The following is a 27,543-nucleotide window of genomic DNA, read 5'->3' as shown; positions in this document are numbered from 1 at the left end:
TCAGTGCTTGTGATTGGTCTGCTCATATTTTCTATTTCTTCCTTGTTCAGTCTGAGAAGGCTGTGCATTTGTAAGAATTTTTCCATTTTATCCAGGTTGTCCATTTTATTGGCATAGAGTTGCTTATAGTAATCTATCATTATCCTTTGTATTTCTGCAGCATCAGTTGTTACTTCTCCTTTTCCATGTCTAAATCTGTTGATTTGGATCTTCTCCCTTTTTTTCTTGATGAGTCTGGCTAATGGTTTATCAATTTTGTTTATCTTCTCAAAGAATCAGCTTTTAGGTTTATTGATCTTTGCTATTGTTTCTTTCATTTCTTTTTCATTTATTTCTCATCTGATCTTTATGATTCCTTTCCTTCTGCTGACTTTGGGTTTTTTTTTGTTCTTCTGCCTCTAACTGCTTTAGGTGTAAGGTTAGGTTGTTTTTTTTTGTGGTGTTTCTTGTTTCTTGAGGTACGACTGTATTGCTGTAAACTTCCCTCTTTGAATTGTTTTTCTACACCCCATAGGTTTTGGGTCTTTTGTTTTCATTGTTATTTTTTTTCTAGGTATTTTATGATTTCCTCTTTAATTTCTTCACTGATCTCTTGGTAATTTAGTAGTGTATTGTGTGACCTCCATGTGTTTGTAGTTTTTACAGATTTTCTCCTGTAATTGAGATCTAGTCTCATAGTGCTGTGGTCAGAAAAGATACTTGATACGATTTCAATTTTCTTAAATTTACAGAGTGTTGATTTTTGACCCAAGATATGATCTATCCTGGAGATTGTTCCATGAGCAATTGAGAAGAAAGTGTATTCTGTTGTTTTTGTATGGAATATCCTATAAATATCAGTTCAGTCCATCTTGTTTAATGTATCATTTAAAGCTTGTGTTTCCTTATTTATTTTCATTTTGGATGATCTGTCCATTGTTGAACGTGGGTTTTAAAGTCCCCTACTATGATTGTGCGACTGTTGATTTCCCCTTTTGTGGCTGTTAAATTTTAGTTATGTATTGAGGTGCTCTTATGTTTGGTGCATAAAGATTTACAACAGTTATATCTTCTTCTTGGATTGATCCCTTAATCATTATGTAGTGTCCTTCTTTGTCTCTTGTAATAGTCTTTATTGCAAAGTGTATTTTGTCTGATATGAGAATTACTACTCCAGCTTTGTTTTGATTTCCATTTGCATGAAATATATATTTTTCCATCCCCTCACTTTCAGTCTGTATGTGTCCCTAGGTATGAAGTGAGTCTCTTGTAGACAGCATATGTATAGGTATTGTTTTTATATCCATTCAGCCAGTCTATGTCTTTTGGTTGGAGCATTTAATCCATTTACATTTAAGGTAATTAGCAATATGTATGTTCTATTACCATTTTCTTAATTGTTTTGGTTTTGTTATTGTAGGTCTTTTCCTTCTCTTGTGTTTCCTGCCTAGAGAAGTTCTTTTAGCATTTGTTGTAAAGCTGGTTTATTGGTGCTGAATTCTCTTAGCTTTTACTTGCCTGTAAAGGTTTTAATTTCTCCATCAAATCTGAATGAGATCCTTGCTGTGTAGAGTAATCTTGGTTGTAGTTTTTTGCCTTTCATCACTTTAAATATGTCCTGCCACTCCCTTCTGGTTTGCAGAGCTTCTGCTGAAAGATCAGCTTTTAATGTTATGGGGATTCCCTTGTATGTTATTTGTTGTTTTTCCCTTGCTACTTTTTAATTTTTTCTTTTTATTTAATTTTTGATAGTTCGATTAATATGTGTCTTGGTGTGTTGCTCCTTGCATTTATCCTGTGTGGGACTCTGTGTGTTTCCTGGAGTTTATTGACTATTTTTCTTTCCCATATTAGTCAAGTTTTCAACTATAATCTCTTCATATATTTTCTCAGTCCCTTTCTTTTCCTCTTCTTCTTCTGGGACACTTATAATTCGAATATTGGTGCATTTAATGTTGTCCCGGAAATCTCTGAGACTGTCCTCAATTCTTTCCATTCTTTTTTCTTTATTATGCTCTTTGGCAGTTATTTTCACTATTTTATCTTCCAGGTCACTTATCCATTCTTCTGCCTCAGTTATTCTGCTATTGATTCCTTCCAGAGAATTTTTAATTTCATTTGTTGTGTTGTTCATCATTGTTTGTTTGCTCTTTAGTTCTTCTGGTCCTTGTTAAACACATCTTGTATTTTCTTCATTCTATTTCCACGATTTTGCATCATCTTTACTATCATTGCTCTGAATTCTTTTTCAGGTTGACTGCCTATTTCTTCTTAGTTTGTTAGGTCTGGTGAGTTTTAACCTTGCTCCTTCATCTCCTGTGTGTTTCTTCTCATTTTGCTTAACTTACTGTGTTTGGGGTCTCCTTTACACAGGCTGCAGGTTCATTGTTCCCGTTATTTTTGGTGTCTGCCCCCAATGGGTATGGTTGGTTCAGTGGGTTGTGTAGGCTTCCTGGTGGAGTGGACTAGTGCCTGTGTTCTGGCGGATGAAGCTGGATCTTTTGTTTCTGGTGGGCAGGACCATGTCTGGTGGTGTGTTTTGGGGTGCCTGTGACCTTATTATGATTTTAGGCAGCCTCTCTGCTAATGGGTGGGGTTGTCTTCCTGTCTTACTTGTTGTTTGACATAGGGTGTCTAGCACTGTAGCTTGCTGGTCATTGAGTGGAGTTGGTTCTTAGCATTGAGATGGAAATCTCATAGAGCTTAGAGGTCTCTGGTGGACCAATGTCCTGAACTTGGCTTTCCCACCTCAGAAGCACAGGCCTGACACCTGGCCAGAGCACCAAGGCCCTGTCAGCCACAAGGCTCAGAAGAAAAGTGAGAAAAGAAAGAAAGAAAGAAAGAAAGAAAGAAAGAAAGAAAGAAAGAAAGAAAGAAAGAAAGAAAGAAAGAAAGAAAGAAAGAAAGAAAGAAAATAAAGTTTTTAAAATAAAAAATAATTATTAAAAATTAAAAGGTAATAAAAAAAAGAAAGAAGGAAGAGAGGCACCAAACCAAAAAACAAATCTACCAATGATAACAAGCACTAAAATCTATACTACAAAAAAAAAAAAAAGGACAGACAGATCCCTAGGACAAATGGTAAAAGCAAAGCTATACAGACAAAATCACACAAAGAAGCATACACATACACAGTTTCAAACAGAGAAAAAGGAAATATATGTGTATATACATATATATATATATATATATATATATATATATATATATATATATATATATATATATATAAAAGGAAGAGAGCAACCCAATCAATAGACAAATCTACCAATGATAATAAACTCTAAATACTAAACTAAGTTAAACATGAAACCAGAAACAAATTAGATGCAGAAAACAAACCCCAAATCTACAGTTATTCATAAAGTCCATCGCGTCAATTTTGGGATGATTTGTTGTCTGTTCAGGTATTCCAGAGATGCAGGGTACATCAAGTTGATTGTGGAGATTTAATCTGCTGCTACTGAGGCTGCTGGGAGAAATTACTTTTCTCTCTTTATTTGCTCAGCTCCTGGGGTTCAGCTTTGGATTTGGCCTGCCTCTGCATGTAGGTTGCCTGAGGGTGTCTGTTCCCCACCCCGATAGCACAGGGTTAAAGGAGCAGCTGAGTAGGGGACTTTGGCTTACTCAGGCTGGGGGGAGTGAGGGGTACAGAATGCTGGGGAAGCCTGCGGCAGCAGAGGCTGGCATGATGTTGCAACAGCCTGAGGCATGCAGTGTGTTCTCCCAGGGAAGCTGTCCCTGGATCATGGGACCCTGGCAGCGGCAGTTTGCACAGTTTCCCAGGAGGAGAGGTGTAGTTAGTGACCTGTGCTTGCACAGAGGCTTCTTGGTGAGTGCAGCAGCAGCCTTAGCATTTCATGTCTGCCTCTGGTGTCTGCACTGATAGCTGTGGCTCACACCCTTCTCTGGAGCTCATTTAGGCAGTGCTCTGAATCCCCTCTCCTTGTGCACCCTGAAACAATGGTCTCTTGCCTCTTAGGCAGTTCCAGACTTTTTCCTGGACTCCCTCCTGTCTAGCTATGGCACACTAGCCCCCTTCAGGTTGTGTTCATGCAGCCAACCCCAGTCCTCTCCCTGGGGTCTGACCTCTGAAGACCGAGCTTCAGCTTCCAACTCCCACCCACACCAGTGGGTGAGCAGACAAGCCTCTCAGGCTGGAGAGTGCTGGTCGGCACCTATCCTCTGTGAGGGAATCTCTCTGCTTTGCCCTCTGCACCCCTATTGCTGCATTCTCCGCCATGGCTCAGAAGGCTCCCCATCACCACCCCCCATCTTCACCCGTGAAGGGGCTTCCTAGTGTGTGGAAAGTTTTCCTCCTTCACAGCTCCCTCCAAGAGGTGCAGCTCCCATCCCTATTTTTTCTTTTTCTTTTTTTTTTTTTTGCGGTACACGGGCCCCTTACTGTTGTGGCCTCTCCCGTTGCAGAGCACAGGCTCCAGACGCACAGGCTCAGCGGCCATGGCTCACGGGCCCAGCCGCTCCACAGCATGTGGGATCCTCCCAGACTGGGGCACGAACCCGTGTACCCTGCATCGGCAGACAGACTCTTAACCACTGCGCCACCAGGGAAGCCCCCCATCCTTATTCTTTTTTCTCATTTTTTCCTTTTTTCTTTTGCCCTACCCAGGTCTGTGGGGAGTTTCTTGTCTTTTGAGAAGTCTGAGGTCTTCTGCCAGCATTCAGTAGGTGTTCTGTAGGAGATGTTCCACATATAGATGTATTTCTGATGTATTTGTGGGGAGGAAGGTGATCTCCACGTCTTACTCCTCCACCATCTTGAAGGTCTTCCAATAAGGACCTTTTGAATGAACAAATAAAGCATGTAATCATACTGACTCTCCCCCACATCTCAGGACTGTGTTAAAGACTTAGTAGAAAATAGGTTCTTTAAATCCTTAAAGAAAGTTTTGTGTAAAAAGTTTTTTTGCATTTACATATCCCATATGTATGTTAATAACAAAGTTTCTCTGGAGATGATTTTCTGCTTGGGGCACTATATATTAAAGGTGATATCAAGTTATGTTCATCTTGTGAAAAAATAAAACAGCCCTGGTGTATCAAGCTTAAAAATAAAGTCACAGAAGAAAAAAATGATATATTATTTTAATAACACTTTACATTCTTATTGCACGTTTTATCATAAAGATCAATAAAATGTTCCAACTAATAATAAATGCAGGAATTATTCAACCTCTTGTCTTAGCAAATTGTCTCAGGAATGGAAGACAATAACTATATTTTCACCCACACAGCCATGCAGTTCAGTTATTTACCATAGAAAGTCAAAATCTCAAGAATTGTGAACTTTTCAGGAGTCATGTCAATCAGAGCTTGAGTCAGGGAGAGACTGACCCCAGAAAGTAACCAAAATTCACATACTAGGTTTTTGCATCTGGTTTTTCACAAATAAAAATAAAATCTACAACAGTTGCTCATTGTTGTTTTCTTAAATCTTTAAAATTGGAATTTTTATCACATATGTTTCAAAATTATTAACAAAATAGTAAAATGGAGGGAACTGAGATCTTTTTTTCCATAGCTAGCCTAACTACTTTTTGAGGAGGGGGGATGATAAGATTTTTCCACGAGATCTTCTAGTGCATAGAGAATGTGAGTCTTACACCGTCTATCCATTGCAAAGCTTCCTGTTTTCAGTGAAATAACAACCTCCTTCAGGCATGCTGTTGCTAGGTTACTATTAAATAGAATTCCTGTAGTGTAATATATTCATAAAGGAAGAGTCAGGAGATAAGTAAGAAAATAGTGATAATAACTTTGTCATCAAGTTTATGCAACTTGATGCATTAATATATATCCAGAGGCATTATTCTAGTTGGAGGGAAGAAAGATTTATTTTCCATTTTGAATATTCTTAGTGATTAATTCAATGTTTCTCATATATCCCAAACAACTTGAAAGCATTTCAGTTAAAGAGAATACTTAATCCACAAGTCTAGTTTCCTGGATTTCTCAATCAATATTGCAACTGATTGGCACAAATGCTGACATTTGACAGGGAAAAATTAAAAATGTTATATTTGGAGGAGACCTAGAGTTGTACATATTCTAGCCTACAACCTTAAAAATAAGTGCAAAGAATCTCAGTTTAATGGATTATGTGGTTTATTATTGAAGTGTTCCATCAAATAATGCTTCTTCTACAAAGGGCTCAGTGTAGTTAATACATTTACTTGCCCTTGTTATACAAACTAATGATCTTTTATGTATTATAATCACTGGACACAATTTTAAACATGAGATAGCCAAGTCAGGAACTCGTAGATAGGGCCTGGCATGAATATATTTTAAAAAGCTCCATTGGTCAATTTGATGAGCAATTTGATTTTTAGAGACCTGCAAGTCTGTAGATCATCAGATAGCAGTTCCTTCCCTCAGGAGGTTTTAAGATGAAAGGGCAGAGGAACATATACATTTAGAATTCTGCACTGGTTGTGTTAATGTTAGTAGAATACCAGAATAACAATATATAATTTACACTCAAGAGGACAAATTTTAACTGAATTTGTTTCTTTCACCAGGTCGCTCCAATCTTGCTCATTCACACTCCAGAAATTATATTGCTTTAGAGAAAATGAAAGGATAGAATGAGCAACTAACTCCATCTGTAAATTCTTAAAAATACAGCTAGAACCATAAATTGCACCTCTAAAGTGTGAGTTTTGGATTTGGACATTTTTGCAAATGAAGCGAAAAAATAAAACCTGCCAGAAAATAGAATTCTTTTCCATTTACCACTTTATGCAAGTGACTGTAAAATGTGCAAAATCACCATTGACATCCAGGCAATCCCTGAAAAATAGATTTGAGTAGGATGGAGGATTAAATATGAGCTGAACTGTGTGAATTATGCATGACCAAAAAAATAATCCAAAAGGGTATAGAATGTACTGATTTTTTGAAATTCTACTTTCCTATACTGATGGTTCAGAGAGCAGGGACAAATGTTATCAAAAATGTTTCTCTGCTTCACAAAGGAAGGTTTTATTCTTCGGTACCTCATCATAAGTATTAACTAGCAATACATATTGATATCCTTCATTTTAGGAAAATTCAGAAAAGTGAGGCTCTAGTAGGATTCTCAACATTTGAAAGAGAAATCCTTTTGAATTTCTATTTTTTCCATCCTTCAAATTTTTTACCTGTGGGCTGGAAACCCTGCAAGATAAAGACCAGGTTTTCCCTCTAATTCTTAAATGGGAACAGCCAGCTTGTTACCTCTCTCTGCCTTTCCTCTCCACTGTCAGCCTCAGGCCAACGAGTCATCTGCTTCTGAAGAGAGCCAAATTGTCTTGGGGCCTGTCAGGGCGGCTCCTGATCCCTCCAACTCTCAGGCAAAGGCTACAAAGTCTATAACTGAGCCCCAGCCTTGCCACCTTGCTCTTGCATGTTTTTGAGTGTTTCCCAAAATCTGAGAGGGAATTTTAGCATAAATCAATTAATGAGGAGCTTGTGAAAAATGAGTATTCTCGATTGGCAACAGTTCCTAACAAGGAGCCATCTATGTTTCACAGTTTATCATCAGCATTGAATTTTCATAATGCATAGAAAAATCTGTAAGGATAATGTACCTCACTGATAACAGTGGTTATCTCTGGGAAAGAGAGTGGGATTGAGGTTGGTGGTCAAAGTAACATCCACTTGTTCTATAATATTTTAACTTTATATAATTAATTTATAATTTTAAATGTATAATATTAAATTTTATATCAATAGTTAATAAGAATTTAGTATAAATCAACATTTAATAGAATGACAAGTTCTGTGAAATATTCTGTAAAATAAGGACTTCAATATTGGAGACCTTATTGCAAAGGAGATCCCTTTTCTTTGAGAATGGGAATATATTCAAATTGATTATGATTGATTCCAGTCAGAATACGAGTATTTTGTTGGCTACTGACGCAGATGACCAGATATTGATTGCAGACTTTATAACATTGCTAATCAGCTGAAGGTGAGAGGGAGGGAGGATAAAAATATGGTGTGTGGTCCTCAGCTCTCCACTTCTATGCCCGAGGTAGTCAGCACTGAGACGGCACATACCTGCAAAATCCTCTATAAGTGTTGGTCCATACAACCCTCTAACATCTTCTCTGAAAGCCAAGCTTTCTTTATGAAACAGACACTAAACCTCTGTGTACTGAGTCTTCTTACCATGAGGTTGTATCTGAATAGCTCAGGGAGGTTTTCAACTCACACATACTCAAGTTCCAACACTGGAAAGTTTGCCTTTGTACAAGTATGATTCGACCTTAACATGCACATGTGGAAAACAAAACTTCCAGCTGATTCTGATTAATTGGTTATGAACTACAGCATAATATAATGGCCATTATAAATTCATAAATATTGATCGTCATATAGGTCTATTACATGTAACTTCAGATGTCTTGATTCTCATCCAAGAACTTATTAGCCTGTGACCTCAGGCAGTCATATAGTTGCCCCAAGGTTTAGGGTTTTCACTGACAAATGGCGTTAATAATATGTTGCCTCTATTTCCATACTCAATTCAGTTCAAAAAGATGGCTTGCTTGGCTGTATATTCTCTGTGGGACCCCGGATGGATCACTTCACCTCTGGGTCCTCAATATCTTCATCTTAAAAATTGGGATTATGTTACTGGATCAGTGGTTCTCAATCTCTACTCTGAATCAGAACCCTCAACTGCAAAGTAGGCTCAGGGGATGGGGGATGGGGGGAAGTGTAGTTAACATGCAACAAGGTCCTGAGCAGTCTTCCTCGCTTCAACCACAGCATCTTATATTTTCATATTGGATCTTTTTGTGAGATTCTTTTACAGCCAAATATATTTTAAAGCACTGAACTCTGAGGTCATATCTAGCTCAAAATTCTCTAAATCTAATTCACAGCATTGTTGGGCTCAAATTAAGTAATTGTTGTTAGTGTGTTTTGGAAAATGAAAAGCTATCAAGCTTAGTGGCCTTGGAAGTATTAGAGTACAGGCTTGAATTTTCTCAACTTGCAGAGTAGATTAACCTTCATTGTTCTTGGCCTGATTTCTCTTGCCCTTGCACCCTTATACTGCTCATAAAAGAACCAACAGTTTCCTGATCACACCCTTTCACAGACTCTGCTCCCAACCAAACGCTGACCTCAGGTAATTTCAGCAGAGGTAGAACGCATATTCATAGTAACTCTGTTTCCTCCCCTTTTCCATCTGGCAGATCTTAGAAAATAACCCCATGCCTCCACTGGGAATACGGGTGCTCAGGGAAGATTGCTGGGTCCCCATATTAATCATCCTAACCTCTGCACAAACTCGAGTCTGTGGCAGTGAGTCCTTCCTTGAACAATATAGCTGAGCAAGCAGTTTTGCTTTGGCAGTGGGGTCTCTTCAGGGTCCTGCTCAGCTCACCCTTCTCACAAGCTCTATTCTCAAATCCATTAATGCTTCATCCCTGAAGGTTCTCAATATGAAAAGGCCCAATTTTGAGTGTAGCCATTCTGTACTGATAACAGTGAAGAAATAATTTCACACATTTGAGTTAGGAATGACTTGTGAAGACTCAGTACAAGTATATAATTTATAATGTGCCTACTATGCATCAGGCTCACAGGTTATATAGGTGAATAGATAGACTGATTGGTCTTGGTGAGCAGAGAAACTCGAGGAAGAGCCATACACATAAACAGTTACTATAAATACAACACAGTTAAGTAGAAAAATAAGAGTCCATGTTGGGTATTATGGAGTACAGGGCATGGTTAGCTAAATTTGGATGCTTTCAGTAAGTTTCACAGAAATACACATTAAAAATGTATATTTATGGAAATTAAGTAAGAATTAGCCAAATAAAGTTGGAATGGATTTTTTTCAATTGAGAGAATTGCATAAAGTAGGCAAAACTGCAATCAGATTGTTGTCACTAAAGCATAATATGTGAAGTCCATGCAGAATGACTGGGAACTTAGTTGAAGAATCAGAGTGTGTCTTGGAAGGAGTTTATGCTAATATTGAAGCATTTGGACTTTATTCTGCAAGTTACAAGAGAACCCTTGAAGCGTTTTAAACTGAGAAGTAATCTACCTCCACAAATTCTGCTTATTTTTACATATGTCTTGAAATGGTTGTTGGGGTAGACTTCTGCTTCTAATTTGCTATTTACATTTGCACATCAAGAGATTTTTATGGAAAAGTACATGTAAATTATATGATACCAGTGCTATCAATGTAACTACTTTGAAAACATTTTACAAATACTGTTGTGGAATATTTTAAAGCATATACGTTTACATCAAAATCCAGATCCCTAAATGTTAACCTCTTTCTGAGTGTTTGCAATGATTCCATCACTGGCAAACACATAGCTCATTTACTAAGGCTTATGTTTTACTGACTCTGGCTTAACAAGGCACTAGAGGCTTTAGTTTACATTTCTCCCTAAAACGCTGTTAGAATTATGCAGATCTATTCCTGTCACTGTTATTGCTCTACCCAATTATTTTTTGCATATTCATTTGAGTGTTTGATTCATTTTCTTCAACATATTCTCTGACTTCAAAGTGTTCTGAGGTCCCCTCAAACACTTTTGATATTTCTCTCCCAACTAGGCTCTAAAAGGTGCCAGTTGTCTACCTTTTATGAAGTGGTTTGGGAGATTTTGATGCTCTGCCTTTGTAGGTTGAAGTGATGGCATCTCACATCCTCTCAGGTGTGTTAGCAGGAAAAGGATGAAAGAAGTCTATCATAGTTCTTCCTCCCCAGTCCATTTTCCTGTACTTTTATATCCCTGCCACCCCCTTCCCCATATAATTTTGAATAATGGAAAAGAAGACTGATCTAAATTATTTCCTCCATTCTGTTTCCACACATGTTCTGCTATTTGATCCCACTTCATGTAAGGCTATCAGAGAAGGAAGATATCTTGACTGACCTCCAACACTGAAAGAATGGACACATCAAACATTTCACGTTTCTAAGCTACATCTTTATAACAAGATCTGAATAATAATAATAATAGCAGCTACCAGAGATTGAGCAAGTACTATTATGATTTACATAAACTATCTTGTTTAATTTTTTCAACAGCCTTATAAGGATGTCATTACGGTTATCTAGAATTTGCAGAAGGGTAAACTGTATTTATTCAGATGGAATAACATTTCCCAGATCAGACAGCTAGTAAGTGGAAGAGCTACTATCCCCAATCTCTCTGATGTTAAAACCTGTATTGTTAGCCTCATCCCATGTCTGCTCTGCAATCCATACCTTCAGACATTCATTGATTCATTCAGCAGATAACAGCCCACCACCGGGGAGCGTTAGAAACTGCAGAGGATACAAAGAGAGCAAAGTCTGCATTTTGCTCTCATGAATCACACCATTCAGCAAATAAGTATATTACAAGACAGAAAAAGAAAACAGTAAAACAGCACATTGTAGAACATGTGTTGCCAAAGTTCCAAGGAACAGGAGATTTCCCAGCTGAATGACTAGAATGTCTTTTAAATATGCTGCCTCATTAATACTCAGCGAAATGCAGTTCTATGCAGAATTGATTCTATATAGATGTAGAATGAATTTTCCATAATCTAGAAAAATTGAGGGGACACATGCCTTAGGATGCAACAATTCCTCTTCTAGGATATCCCTGAGAGATACTCTTGAAAAACTTTATTGGGTGAGGCATACAAGTATGTTGATAGAAGTATTGTTTGTAATAAGCCAAAATTGGACAACATAAGTATACATCAATAATAGATTTGATAAATACAAAAAGTGTGATACATCCATGCAATGGGATACTATATAGAATTAAAATAAATACACCATGACTAATGCCTTATCATCAGTGCATTTCACAAAAAACATTAAATGAAAAAAGCAGATCACAAAATAACCCAGAGTGATTCAGTTACATAAAATTTTAAAAGAGGCAAAATCAAGCTATTTTTAAGGTTATATACATACAAGATAAACCTTGTTCTCACAAAGACCAGGCCATTGATGATCTCTATTAAGAAGGCAGAATGAGGAGCACAGAGAGTTTATATGCAATGGGCATATCCTAGCTCTTAAGCTAGGTATTAGATACTTGAATGATTTCTAATTAGTCTTTATGCTTTACAGTTATCTTTTAAATTGTCTGCATGTTTCAGATATTCTATATGAAAGAGAACTTTTAAATACACACAGTTTTTTAAAAGACTGAGCTAAGAAAAAGTTTATAATGGGATTATTATTTATCTAAGCATCAGAAAACAAGGCTTTGGCATTAGAGAGAAGGGTAGAAAAGGTAACATAGGCAAAAGTACTGTATAACTACCACAACTATAATTTAGGCTATAGTTATCATAAAATATGGAATGAGTACTCAGAATTTTTGTGGAAATGAAGCCTCTAAATAATTAATATTTGTGTGTTTGGGAGCTCAGTGGAGAGGTAACACATGTGTGACACATGAGCTGCTGTAAACAATAGTTCCTGGAGATGATTGTGAGTGGGCTGAAGAAAGAGACCAAAATCAACAAAATGAAACGTTTTTGCAATAGTATCTGCCTGTTGTAGGAAGTTCTAAAGATGTGCCTGTGATGAAGTAATAGCTACTTAACAAAGACAGCTGTGGAAGATATGGAAGTGAGTCCATTTGAAGATCATAAGCCCTAAACTGTAGTAACAATCTAAAAGCATACGTTATGTCAATATTTATTACATAAAAGCAAGGTAGTTACGTAGCACTATGCAAATAAAAGAGGTAAATATTACGATAAAGAGAGTGCAGGGCTTCTGAGAAAAAAATCTACAATAAGGCTAACAGAGGAAAACAGAGTGTTCAGACATTTAAAGCTTACATATAGAAAGGCTGAAAAATATATGTTGTCCGGGCTTTTTGGTGGCACAGTGGTTGAGAGTCCGCCTGCCAATGCAGGGGACACGGGTTCGTGCCCCGGTCCGGGAGGATCCCACATGCTGCGGAGCGGCTAGGCCTGTGACCCATGGCCTCTGAGCCTGTGCGTCCGGAGCCTGTGCTCCGCAACGGGAGAGGCCACAACAGTCAGAGGCCCGCATACCGCAAAAAAAAAAATAAATAAATAATATATATATATACATATATATGTGTGTGTGTGTGTGTGTGTGTGTGTGTGTGTTGTCCTAGCAGGAACCAAAATTCCTAACTTTCCATGACTGCAAAAGACTCAGGGCTCACAAATCCTAAATGCTTTCAAGGGTCAGAGAAAAAGCAGTGGTAGAAAATGTAATTAACTGAAGAGAGCCCATATCACAGACAGGTACTCAGAATCAAATTTTAAAAATGAGTAATACAGATATGCTTTCTGAATTCAGCCTTCAGAAAGTGATCCAGGCCACGAGACTGAGACTCTTGACAGATGGTTGCCCTGGATGAGCCTGCAGTCATACAACCAAGAAATGGCATAACATGATGTGTCTTGGTCCTCGTCCTTGTCACTCAGCACTCTTTCAATTATCGTTGCATGTTACCCCTTTCTCAGTGTCATGTCATGAACTGAGAATGATAGGGGTTGGAGCAGATAGAGAGATTTCTATTTTCTATCCTCGAGTATACTGGAATTTAGACTTTCAGTTTTTAAGTATTATCAATTCATTTCAAAGGAACACAAACCTATATACAGGTGTGGATTTTAAATTCTCATGAAATAAATGAGGTCATTGTATTCAGCATATTCTTGACCTTTTAATGAAGCATATTAACAAAAATTATGTGTCAAAGTCGTTATACTAAGCTATTATGCTCTGTGATGCTGGAACAGCATTGGATCTGAAGGAAAAACTAATAAAATTATGTTATGATAATAGTATCAGTAATGACATAATTATAGTGACATTAATGACAATATGAGGGACTTCATTCTAAAATTATCACTACAAGGTCAAACAAGTTGAGTGTAAATAAGAAGCCATCATTTGTAACTCATGAGCAATTCTCTGCTTACTTTTTTGTATTATAGTGTGCAGTAAAAATGACAACATTGAGACCTATATTTTACTTGACAAGAGGAAAGCTGAACTTTCTCTATTATCCATCACTGAAACTATCCATTCCAGGCCATTTGAATTTCCCATTCTCTCAACATTTTGATAATACAGTGAGACTATTAAAGTATTCTAATTTTGGACCCACTTATTATTATTAAACTGATCACCTGCAGGTGGCAGATTTAGTGACTCCAAAAGTGAAGCATCTGAACTTCTACTCACTCAATCAAGTCAGATGACTGGTTTTATTTCTAAGAATAGTCTCCACTAAAATCTAAGGCAGACAAGCATTTTTTGCTTCCCCACTTGCCAGCTTTAGGGCTTTTGATGTGTCACTTAAATTCTTTGAGACTTACTTGAATGGTTTATAAAATGGGAAGTTCCTAATGGAAAAAGAATAGCACAGTGAAAGACCAAGAAAATCAATAAGGGAAGATTGGCTGGCCACATGGGCAAATGAATCCACCTTTCCCAAGGTCATGCTCACTGTTGTTAAGGCTTAGATTCAGTCTTTCGAAAATTCTGAAGTTGATCAAGTACTGTAAAATGATTTACACTAGCAAAACTTGCAAGACGTGGAACATTGAAGACAATTCATGACAATTTTATATGATGGAAGAGAAACAGTCCCTAAGTACACTATAACCCCCACAGAGTCTCTGTGAACAGTATGAATAGCAATGTTCATGCTATTTAATAGTGGGTTACACTATATGGTGATCAAAACTTACCATGGGCTTATTCACCTTTTTGCTGCCAAATAGCATCCAGAAGCCTAATATGATGTTACACTCTCTAATACGCATGCTCAAGCAGATAAGCCATCTCTCCTTTTTTTTTTTTTTTTTTTTTTTTTTTTGTAGTATGCGGGCCTGTCACCATTCTGGCTTCTTCCATTGCGGAGCCCAGGCTCCGGATGCGCAGGCTCAGCGGTCATGGCTCACAGGCCTAGCTGCTCCGTGGCATGTGGGACCCTCCCAGACCAGGGCACGATCCCGTGTACCCTGCATCGGCAGGTGGACTCTCAACCACTGTGCCACCAGGGAAGCCCCAAGCCATCTCTCCTTTGATGGACATCTTCTGATTACACAAAGACTGAACCAAAGTTTTGTAATGACGACTTTTCTATACTTGGTCAACCTCAGCTCTTAGAGTGTCCCAGTAATATTTTTTAAAAAAGAATATACTGCCTCCTTTTCAAATATATGAACAATTCAAAAAATAAAAGTAGAGAGAATGGTTGTAATGAATCCTTATATATCTGTCACCCAGCATAAACAATATCAGCATATATCTGATCTGTTTATCTATAATCCCCTCTACCCTGTTATCACTTTTAATAGCCACAACAAACCTTTATGATGTTAGAGTCCATCATTATCTCAGTTTTACAAAGCAATTTATGCTTCCAAGGACTAAATAATTTGGCAGAGGTCACATCTAGAGAGAGCCAGACCGAGAATCAAAGACAGTTCTGTCTATTCCAGAGTTTTTATCTCTGGTCTGCTTTTTTATGCTCCATGAAAGTTGACGGATTCTAGAACCATGTGAATTGCCATATCAGTCACAGCACTGCCATAAGATAGATGGCACACTTAAACTGGGTAATTTGAGGAAAGGTTGATAAAGTGACTATTTACAAAGGATTAATGACGTTCCAGGAGTTATTAAAATCAGGAGGAAGTGTCACTAACCCTAGGCCCAGACAGGAAAGGGAATGAGTGTTTATAGGAACCCAGATTCCGAAATGGCTATGTCTACAGAGTTGCTTGATAAGAGCCCCTTCATTTAAGGGACACTGTCAACTTGAATGAGTCCAGGGAGAGTGGCCAGGGCTATCTTGCACTCCCTTCTTTATTTCCTTACTTCTCAAATGGACATTCAATCAAATGCCAAAGGCCAGGGTAGCCCGTATGGTCCACAGAGATCAGCCTCCCAGGGCACAGAACAGGGTGAAAATGGTGGATTTGAAGGGACCAAAAGATGATGTCTGGCTATAGATGGGGAAGATATGGTGTGTTAGTTTGATGTAATGACTCCATTCTTATTAGAAATGTAGGAACCTTGGTGAAGAATAAAGATGATATATATGTTTCATTAAAAAAGCCTGCATTACTTATTCCATTGGTAAAGCAGACAGAATTTTTTCAATAATTTCTAGTAATCATTAAATCAAAACCTGAGTCAGCTAGTTTAAAATACGTTTGCACACCACACTTAAAGCAGCATGTAATTACTAACAGAGTATGCAACACATTGTATATACTTAATAAATGCTTGTTGAATACATGTTGATATGGAGAATAACCAAGTTGCGTTTGAAAGACCGTGCTCAGGCTTCCCTGGTGGTGCAGTGGTTGAGAGTCCGCCTGCCAATGCCGGGGACACGGGTTCGTGTCCCGGTCTGGGAGGATCCCACATGCCATGGAGTGGCTGGGTCCGTGAGCCATGGCCCCTGAGCCTGTGCGTCCGGAGCCTGTGCTCCGCAACGGGAGAGGCCACAACAGTGAGAGGCCCACGTAATGCAAAAAAAAAAAAAAAAAAAAAAAAAAAAAAAAAAAAAAAGACCATGCTCATGGTATTAGGGAGGAATAGAAGAAAAATATAACAGCCCTGTTCCTTTACGATTTCACTGGTGAGCCAGTGACAGATGTTTATGACAGTGGCCTCACCCCAGCTGCACTTCAGAAGTTCTGGGGGAACTTTAAAAACATGAAAATGTTTAAACCCACACCAGCCACACCTACTCAGTCAGAATCACCAGAGAGAGGGCCTGGTGTATATACTTATTAAAGCCTCAGAGGTGACTGTCAAGCATAAATGGGGTGAAGAAGCTCTGATTTGTCTTGAACCTCTTTATAGTGAATACAAGCTATATCTAAAAGTTTGAATGTGGACTGAGGAAAGAAAGAGGAAATCCAAAATGACTTTGCTGGAATGTAATCTCTTTGAAAGTAGAGATCTGTGTCTCTTTTCTTCACTTATACATTCCGAATGCCTAGAACATTGCCTGCCATAGTGTAGTGGGTATTGGATAATAATTTGTAGAGTAAAAGAAATTGTTTAATTCCAAAATTAGGTAATGCACACAATAATTTAGCTCAATGACCACCAAATTATGTCATAACAACAATTTAATCTCTTTATTCTTCTACTTAATTGATTACACATCTATTTGCTTTTATTAGCAAATTGTTCACACATTCCTTTTTGGCATTTCTCAGTCTAGTGATATATCTAAACACTAGGCAAGCAGAGAGAACTAAATAATCATAAACTGCCATTAATTCTCACAGTTTTACTGTCTTTTGGGAAGATAGCCCTTCACAGTCAATGGAATGGATATTGTTTGTCCATTTCTGAGTAATGTGCTTGCTGGTTCAAATTGTGCCCTATCCACAAAGATTCCTCTTATCCATTTCTTATATTGCATATTCCTATGCCTATCAAAACTTTAAATATGACAGGATGGCCAGGTCATAAGAAGCATTAATGTTTCACTCAAAAGAGCTCTTCCTAATGAAAGGTTAAGGTGCTGTGTGGCTCCTAAGGTACCAGTTCAGATGCTCCTTTCCCATCTTCTTATCACTTGCCTAGTAAGTTCTTAACAAAGGTTAATTAGATCTCTCTTTCCTCTCATCTCTCCCCTCCTACAAAGAGCTTTCTTTCATATTTTTCAGAAGCAAAAATAATTTTATGTATATACTGTTGACCATTACCTAACAATTTAAGTCGAACACATGCTAGAAAGTAGTATTTATTAAATGCTGACTACACATCAGATGTTAGAGATCCTAAGGTAAGGTTTATGAAAATGTGTCCTGTCCATCACTATTTTGAAAGGCTTTAATTTGTTCTCAGTGTCCAAAAGATTCTCTGGTCCACATATTGTATGATTCTATTTATATGAGAGGTCCAGAAGAAGCAAATCTAGAAAGACAGAAAGTAGATTAGTGATTGCCAGGGGAGATGGCGACATTGGCAGGAGGAGTGGGGGCTGGTAGCTCATTGTTGTCGGGTTTCTTTTTGGGATAATGAAAATGTTCTAACATCAGTTGTGGTGATGGGTGCACATCTGTGAATATGCTAAAAACCAGTGAATGTAAGTCAGTTAATTGTTTGGTATGTGAATTATATATCAAAAATGGTGTTTTATAAAAAGAATTCCCTGATAAGTAAGCTTGGAAGCACTCATTACTAAAACACGTTGACATAATAAAAGTTCTGAGGAATCCTACAGTGAAATATATACAGTTAAAGTATGGTTAAATATATTTGCACATGGATAGACTTTTTTTTCATTTTGCCTTACTACACCCATTAAGATCCTTAAGAGTTTTCCCCTAGCATTTTCCTAAACAGTAGTTTGGGAAGTACTACACATATTTGACAAGAACTCATTTAATCTTTACAACAGTTCTTAATGAAAGAAGTATTCCTATTTTAGCAGATGAAATAACTGAAACTTAGGGAGGTTAATAAATTTGTCCAAGATGTCACAGATAGTAACAAGTGAAGATTAGCTATGAACCCAAGTTACCACACACATCTATGTGATTGAATGCTAAGCAGACATTAAAAATATGACACAATTCTATATTTGTTGATGTGGAGAGAGAGCTACAATAATTCTTGGGGGAAAAGTAGACAATCATAATGTTTATGTAGTATATATTTAGTAAAAAGTATATATTTGAATGTGTAAATGTCTATGTGTATTTGAGTGTGTGTGTATGTATGAATATATACTAAACAGGTGGTAATGTTACAGACTGATAAAAAGTGTATTTTCAATTTATGAGTATATTCTAATTTTTCAACAGAATACATATATTAGTTGTAAACAAAACATAAGGATAAACAATCCTCTTCTCCTACTTCCTACCTCCTTTTCATATTTCCTATAAGGATAAAAATCATCTTGAAAATGTTTTATATGACAGGGATATAGCTAGGAATCCCAAATATTCTTTTTTAGGAATATGAGAATTTTAAGTTTCCTACCAAATATCTCAGAATGACCCTGATATTGATATTTTTGTTTTTAACCTTAAAATTCTGCTTCTTCCTCCACAGATAAAATGAAATCTAGAATATTTATTTTATTTTTATAGTTGATAAGTTGTGGCAATCTGAAAAACACCAAGAAAATCAGAGTTAGAGAGACCTAAGTGAGAAATGAGCCAAGTCCCTTCACATTAGGGCTGAGGGCAACAGAAGTGCAGAGAGCTCAAATAATCTCTCACACGGTGCTGAGGAGAGTGAAAGTTAATCTTTACCCCTCACAATTCCCAGCCCAGCCCTCTCTCTGCTAAATGACATTATGTCCCCCAGAAAACCTGATTTGCCACAAAGTTCCACACTAATTAAAAATACTCAAACTTCCTCTTTGCATGGGCAAAACCTGTCGGATGATACCCAGCAGGTGTCTCGAGACCAAAGCTTTCAGAGCTGCAAGAATGAATGCTTTTAGTTGTCTCGCTATCCCAATAAACAAGAGAACGAATGTTTTCTTATATGGTTCTGTGGCAGAACATGCCATGCTAATGTAGTGTCACAATGTACTTGCCAAAGAGAGATTTCTGGACCTCCATTCCAATCCTGGCCACTGGTTGATATGCTCTAGAGCTGGGTTACAAAACCTCCTGCTCTAAGTTGTTGCCCTTACAAGATTTTTCTGCATGTAGTCTGTGTTTAGTTTTGTCTTTCATCAGGGAAATGTAGGGATCTCAGGAAAGCTGAAGAATATAATACCTAGGAGTCCAGGGATTTTCCTTTTCACATTATAGCAGTCAAGTTTCAATTCAAGAAGCAGAAACATGATAGCTAGCTAGCTAGCTAGCTAGATATAGATAGAGGACAAATAGAATCTTTTAAAGCAACCTGATTTTTTGGAACTGATCTGACATTCATAACTAAACCTCAATGTTATTACAAACTGATCTGATGGTTATAATTAAATCATATTGTTATGTTGGACATAATCTCACAGAACACCTGTTTCAAACAAGGTCACTGTGTAACACAAAATATCAAACATTCCCCTCTCATTGAATAAGTGACTACTACTTCTTTACTAAGGAGAGCTTAATCCCTCCATTTGTATACACCCCAAAATTGCTTCTGCCTTCCAATAACATGAGATTTATTTTGAACCTCTGCTTCTTTAGACCTTCCCCAAATTTACTCAACCAAAACCCTAATCCTGCAATAGATATTTCTGATATTTTCTTACTGAGATACCCCACATTTTTCCATGGTATATAGTCTCTCTCACTTCAATGAGTAATAAACACTTCTTCAAATTAGGTATTCCTGTGGTCTTTGGCTGAAGAGCATTGACTATACATTCTCTCTCTACATAGATATACAATTGACCCTTGAACAGTACAGGTCCATTTATATGTGGAGTTTTTTTTCAATAAATATGTACTAAAAGTTTGGTTGAATCTGCAGATTGTCTACTGCACAGATGGTTGGTGCTCCTAACCCCCACATTGTTTAAGGGTCAACTGCATATATACAGAAAGATAGATATGGATATAGATAGATAGATGAATTTATTTTTGTAACAGGTATTTGAACTTACACAATTATGAAAGCTGGTTTAATAGTCTCTGTAATGCTGTTATCTTCCCATCTGATGCTGGATCTTGAAGTGCATAGGGCAGGCAGTTGGGAAAGAAAGGTGGGTGAGAGCAAGAGCAAGCTGATCATTGGTGACAGCAATATGAACTCATGTTTAGCTTAATATAGATAACGATGGTTACATATAGAAATATTTATAGATATGCCTCTACATACTGGTTAGTATATACACAAATATCTTCTGGCCCAATCAGTTGTGAGGGCCAAGAAGCAAAAACACCTCAGTAGCAAGGAGGGCACCTAGGAACCAGATCTTGGTTTCTAGTACCATTCTCTAATAAAAGTAACCAGAGGGCTTCCCTGGTGGCGCAGTTGTTGAGAGTCCGCCTGCCAATTCAGGGGACATGGGTTTGTTCCCCGGTCCAGGAAGATCCCACATGCTACGGAGCGGCTGGGCCTGTGAGCCATGGCCGCTGAGCCTGCGCGTCCGGAGCCTGTGCTCCTCAACTGAAGAGGCCACAGCAGTGAGAGGCCCACGTACCGCAAAAAAAAAAAGAAAAAAAAGTAACCAGAGCTCCTTGGAAAAATGGCTTATTCTAGCACTGGGGCAGAAAATATACAATACAAGCCTGAAGTATCTTTTAACTCCAAAAAATAAGAAAGTTCTCCCCCAAAATCACTCTGTTGGAGATATGTTAAAGAGATATAGGAGCCACTGAAAGAGCTCCTGATAGACAACATTGGAACACTTTGGGCAACAAAATAAAGTGGTATTGAATTATAACCCCCAAAATAAAATAAATATTTATGAGTCCATACTAATACAAGTAAATTATTGAACAAAAAACAAATGAGGGAGAATAGACAAATCTCTCATGTAGAAGGATCCCAAATAATAGATGTTGCTCTTCTGCATTGAAAGAGGTAGAGCCTAACTAGCACTCCTAAGTCTGAGTTGAGACTAGTGGCCTTCTTTCAAAGAATACAGTGTAGAAGGGAGAAGGAAAAAGAGTAACTTTACAGTGGACAAGCTCGACAAATACTACCACAAGCCAGGATATAAAAGCTAACAACAGTTGATAAGTCTGTATGCTTGAAATCATGTGATGAGAATGCTACTTTACTTCTGTGTTCTTCTTCCCCAGATCTCGTTACTCTAGAATAATTATGAGAAAGAAAAATCAGAAAATTCAAATAACAGGACTTTCTACAAAATTCCTGACCAATAATCCTCAAAACTGTTAAAGTTACCAAAAACAAGGATAATTTGAAGAACTGTTATAACCAAGAGGAGCCTAAGGACTTATCACTACTAAGTGTAATTGTGGTATTCTGGTTGCAAACAGGAAGCAAAAAGATAACACTACTGAAAAAAAGTGAAGAAATCTGAATAAAGTATGCATTTCAGTTAATATAATATATCAATATTGGTTTACTAACTGTGACAAATATACGATACTAATGTAAGATAATAATTGGGAAAATTGGGTGTGTGGTATATAGAAATCCTAACTTCACAATAATTTTGAAAATCTGAAAGCATTCTAAAATTAAAAGTTTATTTAAAAAAAGAAAGAATGATATAGAACCTACAGCATGAGCTGTGGCCCACAAAGATGGACTGAGACTTGCGTCAGTTCTCATTGCCCTTGACCTTGTTGGCATGTGTGTCCAGACCATGTGTGGTTAGGTCTTCACCATGGAGGGACAGGCACACGCTCAGGAGTCAGAGAAGCTGGAGGAGGATCCTGAGGAAGACTTAAATGCACTTTAAGGTATTTATTATAAATGTTCATCATCTCTTTGGAACAGATTTTGATAGAAAGAGGGCAGCTAGAGCCATTGTGAGTTTAAGAGTCCCTGAGAGTGAGTAGGAGGGAAGTGGGAACAGAGCTAGAAAGTGGGCATGAGAGAAGACAGGTTTCGGCCAGATGCCAAGGCCCAGCACTAATCCCCAAACAAAGAAAATTCTCCTCTCATGGATAAAACTGTTTATTTTAACCTAATAAATATTGATATTAGTATTTGTTAAGGATCTCACTCAAGAATGACCATTGTGTTTTAATAGTTAACGTAAAATTTAATGATAGCTTGGTTATTTCCCAAAAGCAATTCACAGCTAGGAATTTATCTATTTGATTCAATCAAAACAAGTGTTGAATTTTAATTTTACATCCTGACTCAAAAATACAACAGCTGGCCTAAAGTCACTTCTTTTCTGCCTTCTTTGTCATTGAGGCAATAGAAGCTTATTGACTCTTTTAAACTGTGATCTTCTTAAATTGCCTGAGACTGTCTCTCAACTAGACTGTACAAGTTTTAAGACAAGGAATCTTACAGCTTGTTTTCATCACTTCATCCTCAGCAACTTGCAGAGTGTCCAGCACACAGGAGGGTCTGGTAAATACTTGTTGAATGAATGATTTAACAGAGAGGGTGAATTTGCAAATAAAAATATTAATATTACTATAGTAGTATCATGGTTTAATGGAAAGATCATGAGCTTCAGAGTCAGGCAACTCCACCACTTGGGCGTTGAACAAATTATTTAACACCTAAACTGAAAGCACATATAATCTACACTCTGATGACTCATAGTTTTACACCTTTAGCTCAAACTACTTCTCTGAACTACAGTTCTGTGCATCCAGTTGCTTGCTTTACATCTCCATTTGGACACCTAGTAGACTTGGCAAACTCAGCATGTCCAAAATTGAGCTCCAGAGGAGTTCCTCCCCCATAAAAATAGCTTTTCATGGACTGTTCCACATTTATTTTTTCGGTACGCGGGCCTCGCACTGTTGTGGCCTCTCCCGTTGCGGAGCACAGGCTCCGGACATGCAGGCCCAGAGGCCATGGCTCACGGGCCCAGCCGCTCCGCGGCATGTGGGATCTTCCCGGACCGGGGCACGAACCCGCGTCCCCTGCATCTGCAGGCGAACTCTCAACCACTGCGCCACCAGGGAAGCCCTGTTCCACATTTATTAATGCCTATTCCATTCTTCTAATTTCTTACACCAAATATTTGATATCATCTTCAATCCTTCACTTTTTTTCAAACTCTTCAACTGGTTCATCAGCAAATTTTGTTATATCTAATTTTCAAAATATTTATTATTTGACCATTTCCCACCATCCCTACTGCCATCACTCTGACCTAAGCCACTATCACTTCTCACCATGATTATTGCAATAGGATCTTACTGATCTCCCTGCTTCTGTCATTGTACTCCCTGAAGCCTGTACTCAAAACAGTAGTGTGAACAAAGATTGTTGCCTGCATATCAGTAAACAAAGGATGTTGTAGCCATCAAGCCACCAACAACTGTAGCCACCCCCAACAGTGCACCCTGAGGGAATTCAAACTGGAGTAGAACAGGAAACTGGCCCTAGATAGTTAAGGTGCATATCGAAGGAATAATTTCATTAAGCTGAGGCTCTTGCATTTTCCAATACATAGAAAAGTGTCTGTTTTCTCTGTAATTAGCAGTAATCTTTTGATGTTCTACTCTCTGTGTTTTTTGACAAAAACTCCTCCTCTATATTCTGGGTCCTCCCTTACCTCTTTGAAACAGTCCCTCAGAGCTATCTGAGAGGCTGTCTTCCTGGTGCAAGTCCTCAGTGATGCCCCAAATAAAACATAATGCTCTACTTCTAGGTGCATTTTTTTTTCAGTTGATAGTAGCCACATTTATCTCCTTAAAAACATAAGTCATAATTGTGTTTCTATTCAGAGAAAAGGACAAAAAGCCAAAGTTCTTACTAAGGGGTATAATGTCCCATAAAATCTGCCCCTCTTATCCCTTGCTTTACTTCTATGATTTATCTCCTATTAGTTTGTCCCTTATTCACTGAGTCTAGCCACAATGGCTTCCTTAGAGTTCAATTTCATCTGCAACAAACTAAGGATAATGATAAAATACCTAATCTAGGTTTTATCAAAGGTAGTAAATGAAATAATGTATATAGAATTTGGCTCAGAGCTTGCTTCTGGGAAGCACATCATCACCATCATCATTGCCATTATTAGTGCTTCCCAAAGAAGAATTATTCAGATAGTATATTCATCTTTATCACTGACCTCTTTAACCATATGACTAAAAGTCACTTTCAACTGCTTACCAAAGTCAAGTTTATTCTCCTAGGTTAAAAAAATTGTCGTAAATTTATTTCCTTAAAAGTTTTCTTCAGGCTCAAGAAGGACTTCCGAAATGCATTTTCAAAATTATTCTGAATTTCAGAAACAACACTTGCAAAACACTATTTGGCTGGGTAAACACTCAATTGATCGCATAAGTTCCAATGTTTATTGTTAAAAATCAGCTCTTACTTCAATCATGCTTTATACAACAGACAGTGTAATATATTTGATTCATATTTTAATAATATTGTGAACAGCTAGCAATAAATAGGACAAATTTAGGTAATGCTTTTGTTTTCTTTCTGAGAAGTTTTTGAAAGATGGGAGCAAGTGGAAGTTTTTGTTGCTACCATTGTTTTTGCTGTTTATTTGTTTGTTTTTAAGTTTCCCTTTGTGTTTGGCTTCAGAACTTGAAAATAATTGACACCAGTTTTATCCTGCTATAAAAATGGTGAGCTTGAGAAATAAAATTTCTTTATACTTTTACCATTGATTTATTTAAAACTGGGATAAGAATCTTTGTCTCTGTGCTTTATAGTAGTATTCCAAATTTTAAGAGATGTTTGGAAATATCAATTCATATGATTTGAAGAAAGATCCCTTGATCATTGGCCTATCACTGGTGGACCACCATCATGTTTCTCACCCAATAGCAGTCCTTTGGGTAGGAGATTCACTTTCCTGTACTGATGACTTCCTAGGCAGACCAGTGTTCTCTTACATGGAGCTACACGAACTGCTCAGGTTCTTTTCAATGGCCTCCAAAGGCCCAGAGACCTTGAGTTAGAAGGGATTTTGCCCACAACCTCTTCCCTTCTTTTGTGTTATTCCATCAGGCTTCCCACATTCAGAAACCTCAAGTCAAAAATAGCCACAGTGTCCCTGCAAGTCTCCTCAGTGCAGAGTCTGCATGTCAAAATATTTTATGTTTAAGACCCATCTCTCTCTCTCTCCATAAAACATAAGTTTCAGGCACACACAAAATTTTTTGTTTTTTAAAATGTTTTCCTTGGTGTATTCATCATATCTAGAATAGTGAATGTAGACTGAATGAATGAATCTTTCCCCCTATAGAACATGTAGGATCCATGTAATTTTAGTATCTATCATTCTGTTAATGTTACATGAGGGAAATCCAAGAAATTACCTTGATTTGGAGATTTTGAGAAATCTTCCAAAGGTCATATGTGTGGGTACTGTATGATACAAAATGTCAAAGCCTTGCAAGAAAAAAAAACTAAAGAAAATTATAAAGGACAAAGATCACCATGGGGTTTACAGAAAATATCTTATTGTTACAGTCGCCTATTTTAAACTGATAACAATTCAATTTCACTTGCATACAAAAACTGTACATTTTTCCTTCTCTGCTCACATTATATGTTATTGATGTCACAATTTACATCTAATCATTTTGTGTATTCATTAACATAATTTAGTTATGGTTATTTTTAATACTTTTGTCTTTTAACCTTTTATACTAGAATTAAAAGTTATGTACCCACTACCGTTACAGTAACACAGTATTCTGTATTTGTCTAAATATTTACCTTTACCAATGAGTTTTATACTTTCTTATGCTATCACTCAATGAGACCAGAGCTCTGGGACACTGAGGGTCCACCACCACAGCAAGCATTGTGAGCGATAACAGCATTGCTACATTTTCCTCACAAGATGAGATGGAAAAGCAGCCAGAAGAGTGAATTTGATAATGAAAAGCACAAAGATATAGTTCCTGGAACCTGAATGGGAAGAGATGGGGTAGCTGGACTTGCACTGATCACACAATTACAAATATGTAGCAACCTCTTCTTTACCCAATATCCTAAATCTTCATCAATTAATCACTACATATCACATGAACAGTTGAATTTTGTAAAACTGTTTAAAATAAAATTATTTATATAAACGAGGACCCATAAAAAAAATTTATCCAGGGTCTGCACATGCCAGGGCTGTCCCTTCCATATTAGTCGCAAATTGTAATCATGGTGTGCAAACAATTGTGTCTCCTGATATACAATAAATATTTATGTTATAGTGCAAGGATTTCCTAGCCCCTTTTATAATGGCTTCATAACAGTACAGGAAGTGGATCTAGCACAATTTGCATAATAATCCTCATAATATTCAACAGATTATTTGGTAGTGAATTCATTTCTGCTTGACCTTTCAGTTTTCCCCTCATTAATATGGTTTTCCCTTGAAAGTTGTTTTTTCCCTTATTTATTTTTTTTTATTTTCTCTACTGTTGTTTTAATTTCTTTTGTAAGGTTTGTTCCTCCATTAATGACTTTGTTATTTATAGTTATTATTTTGTTTCAGTCTTTGGCTTTACTCTATATACTTAAATTTCTCTTCACATCATAAATTGACAGCCTGATCCTGCGGTGGCTTCTCCTATTAGACAACCTTCTCTCCTATTAGACATCCATTTGGCATTTTCTTTTTTTTTCTGGTTTTAATTCCAGTTTGCACTGGTTCTACTTCTGCCAAATTTTGAACTCTTCAGAAATTAACTTTGGTTACTATTATAATGCAATCTGTATTTTATTCTATGGTGAAATTGTAATTTCTTTCCCTTAACTCACTCAAGTTCAGGAACCCTCTTCTAAGCCTTGACTACAGGAAATTCTCATCCATTTTTAAAACTCATGCTCAGATATTACTTCTATGAGGCCTTCCCTGCCCTTACTCTCAGGCAAAATTATTTCCTCAATTGTCTGATGCCTCTGGTTTATGAATATCTCTTTTACTATGTATCTGTGTCTCACTGTCTAGACTGGGCCTCTGAGTAAAGGAGACTGGTCTTGCCAGTTGGTTGTAT

Source organism: Delphinus delphis, chromosome 19, assembly GCF_949987515.2.
Source record: "Delphinus delphis chromosome 19, mDelDel1.2, whole genome shotgun sequence".
NCBI lineage: Eukaryota > Metazoa > Chordata > Mammalia > Artiodactyla > Delphinidae > Delphinus > Delphinus delphis.
The sequence above is the reverse complement of the archived record's forward strand: the minus strand, read 5'-3'. Positions refer to the sequence as shown.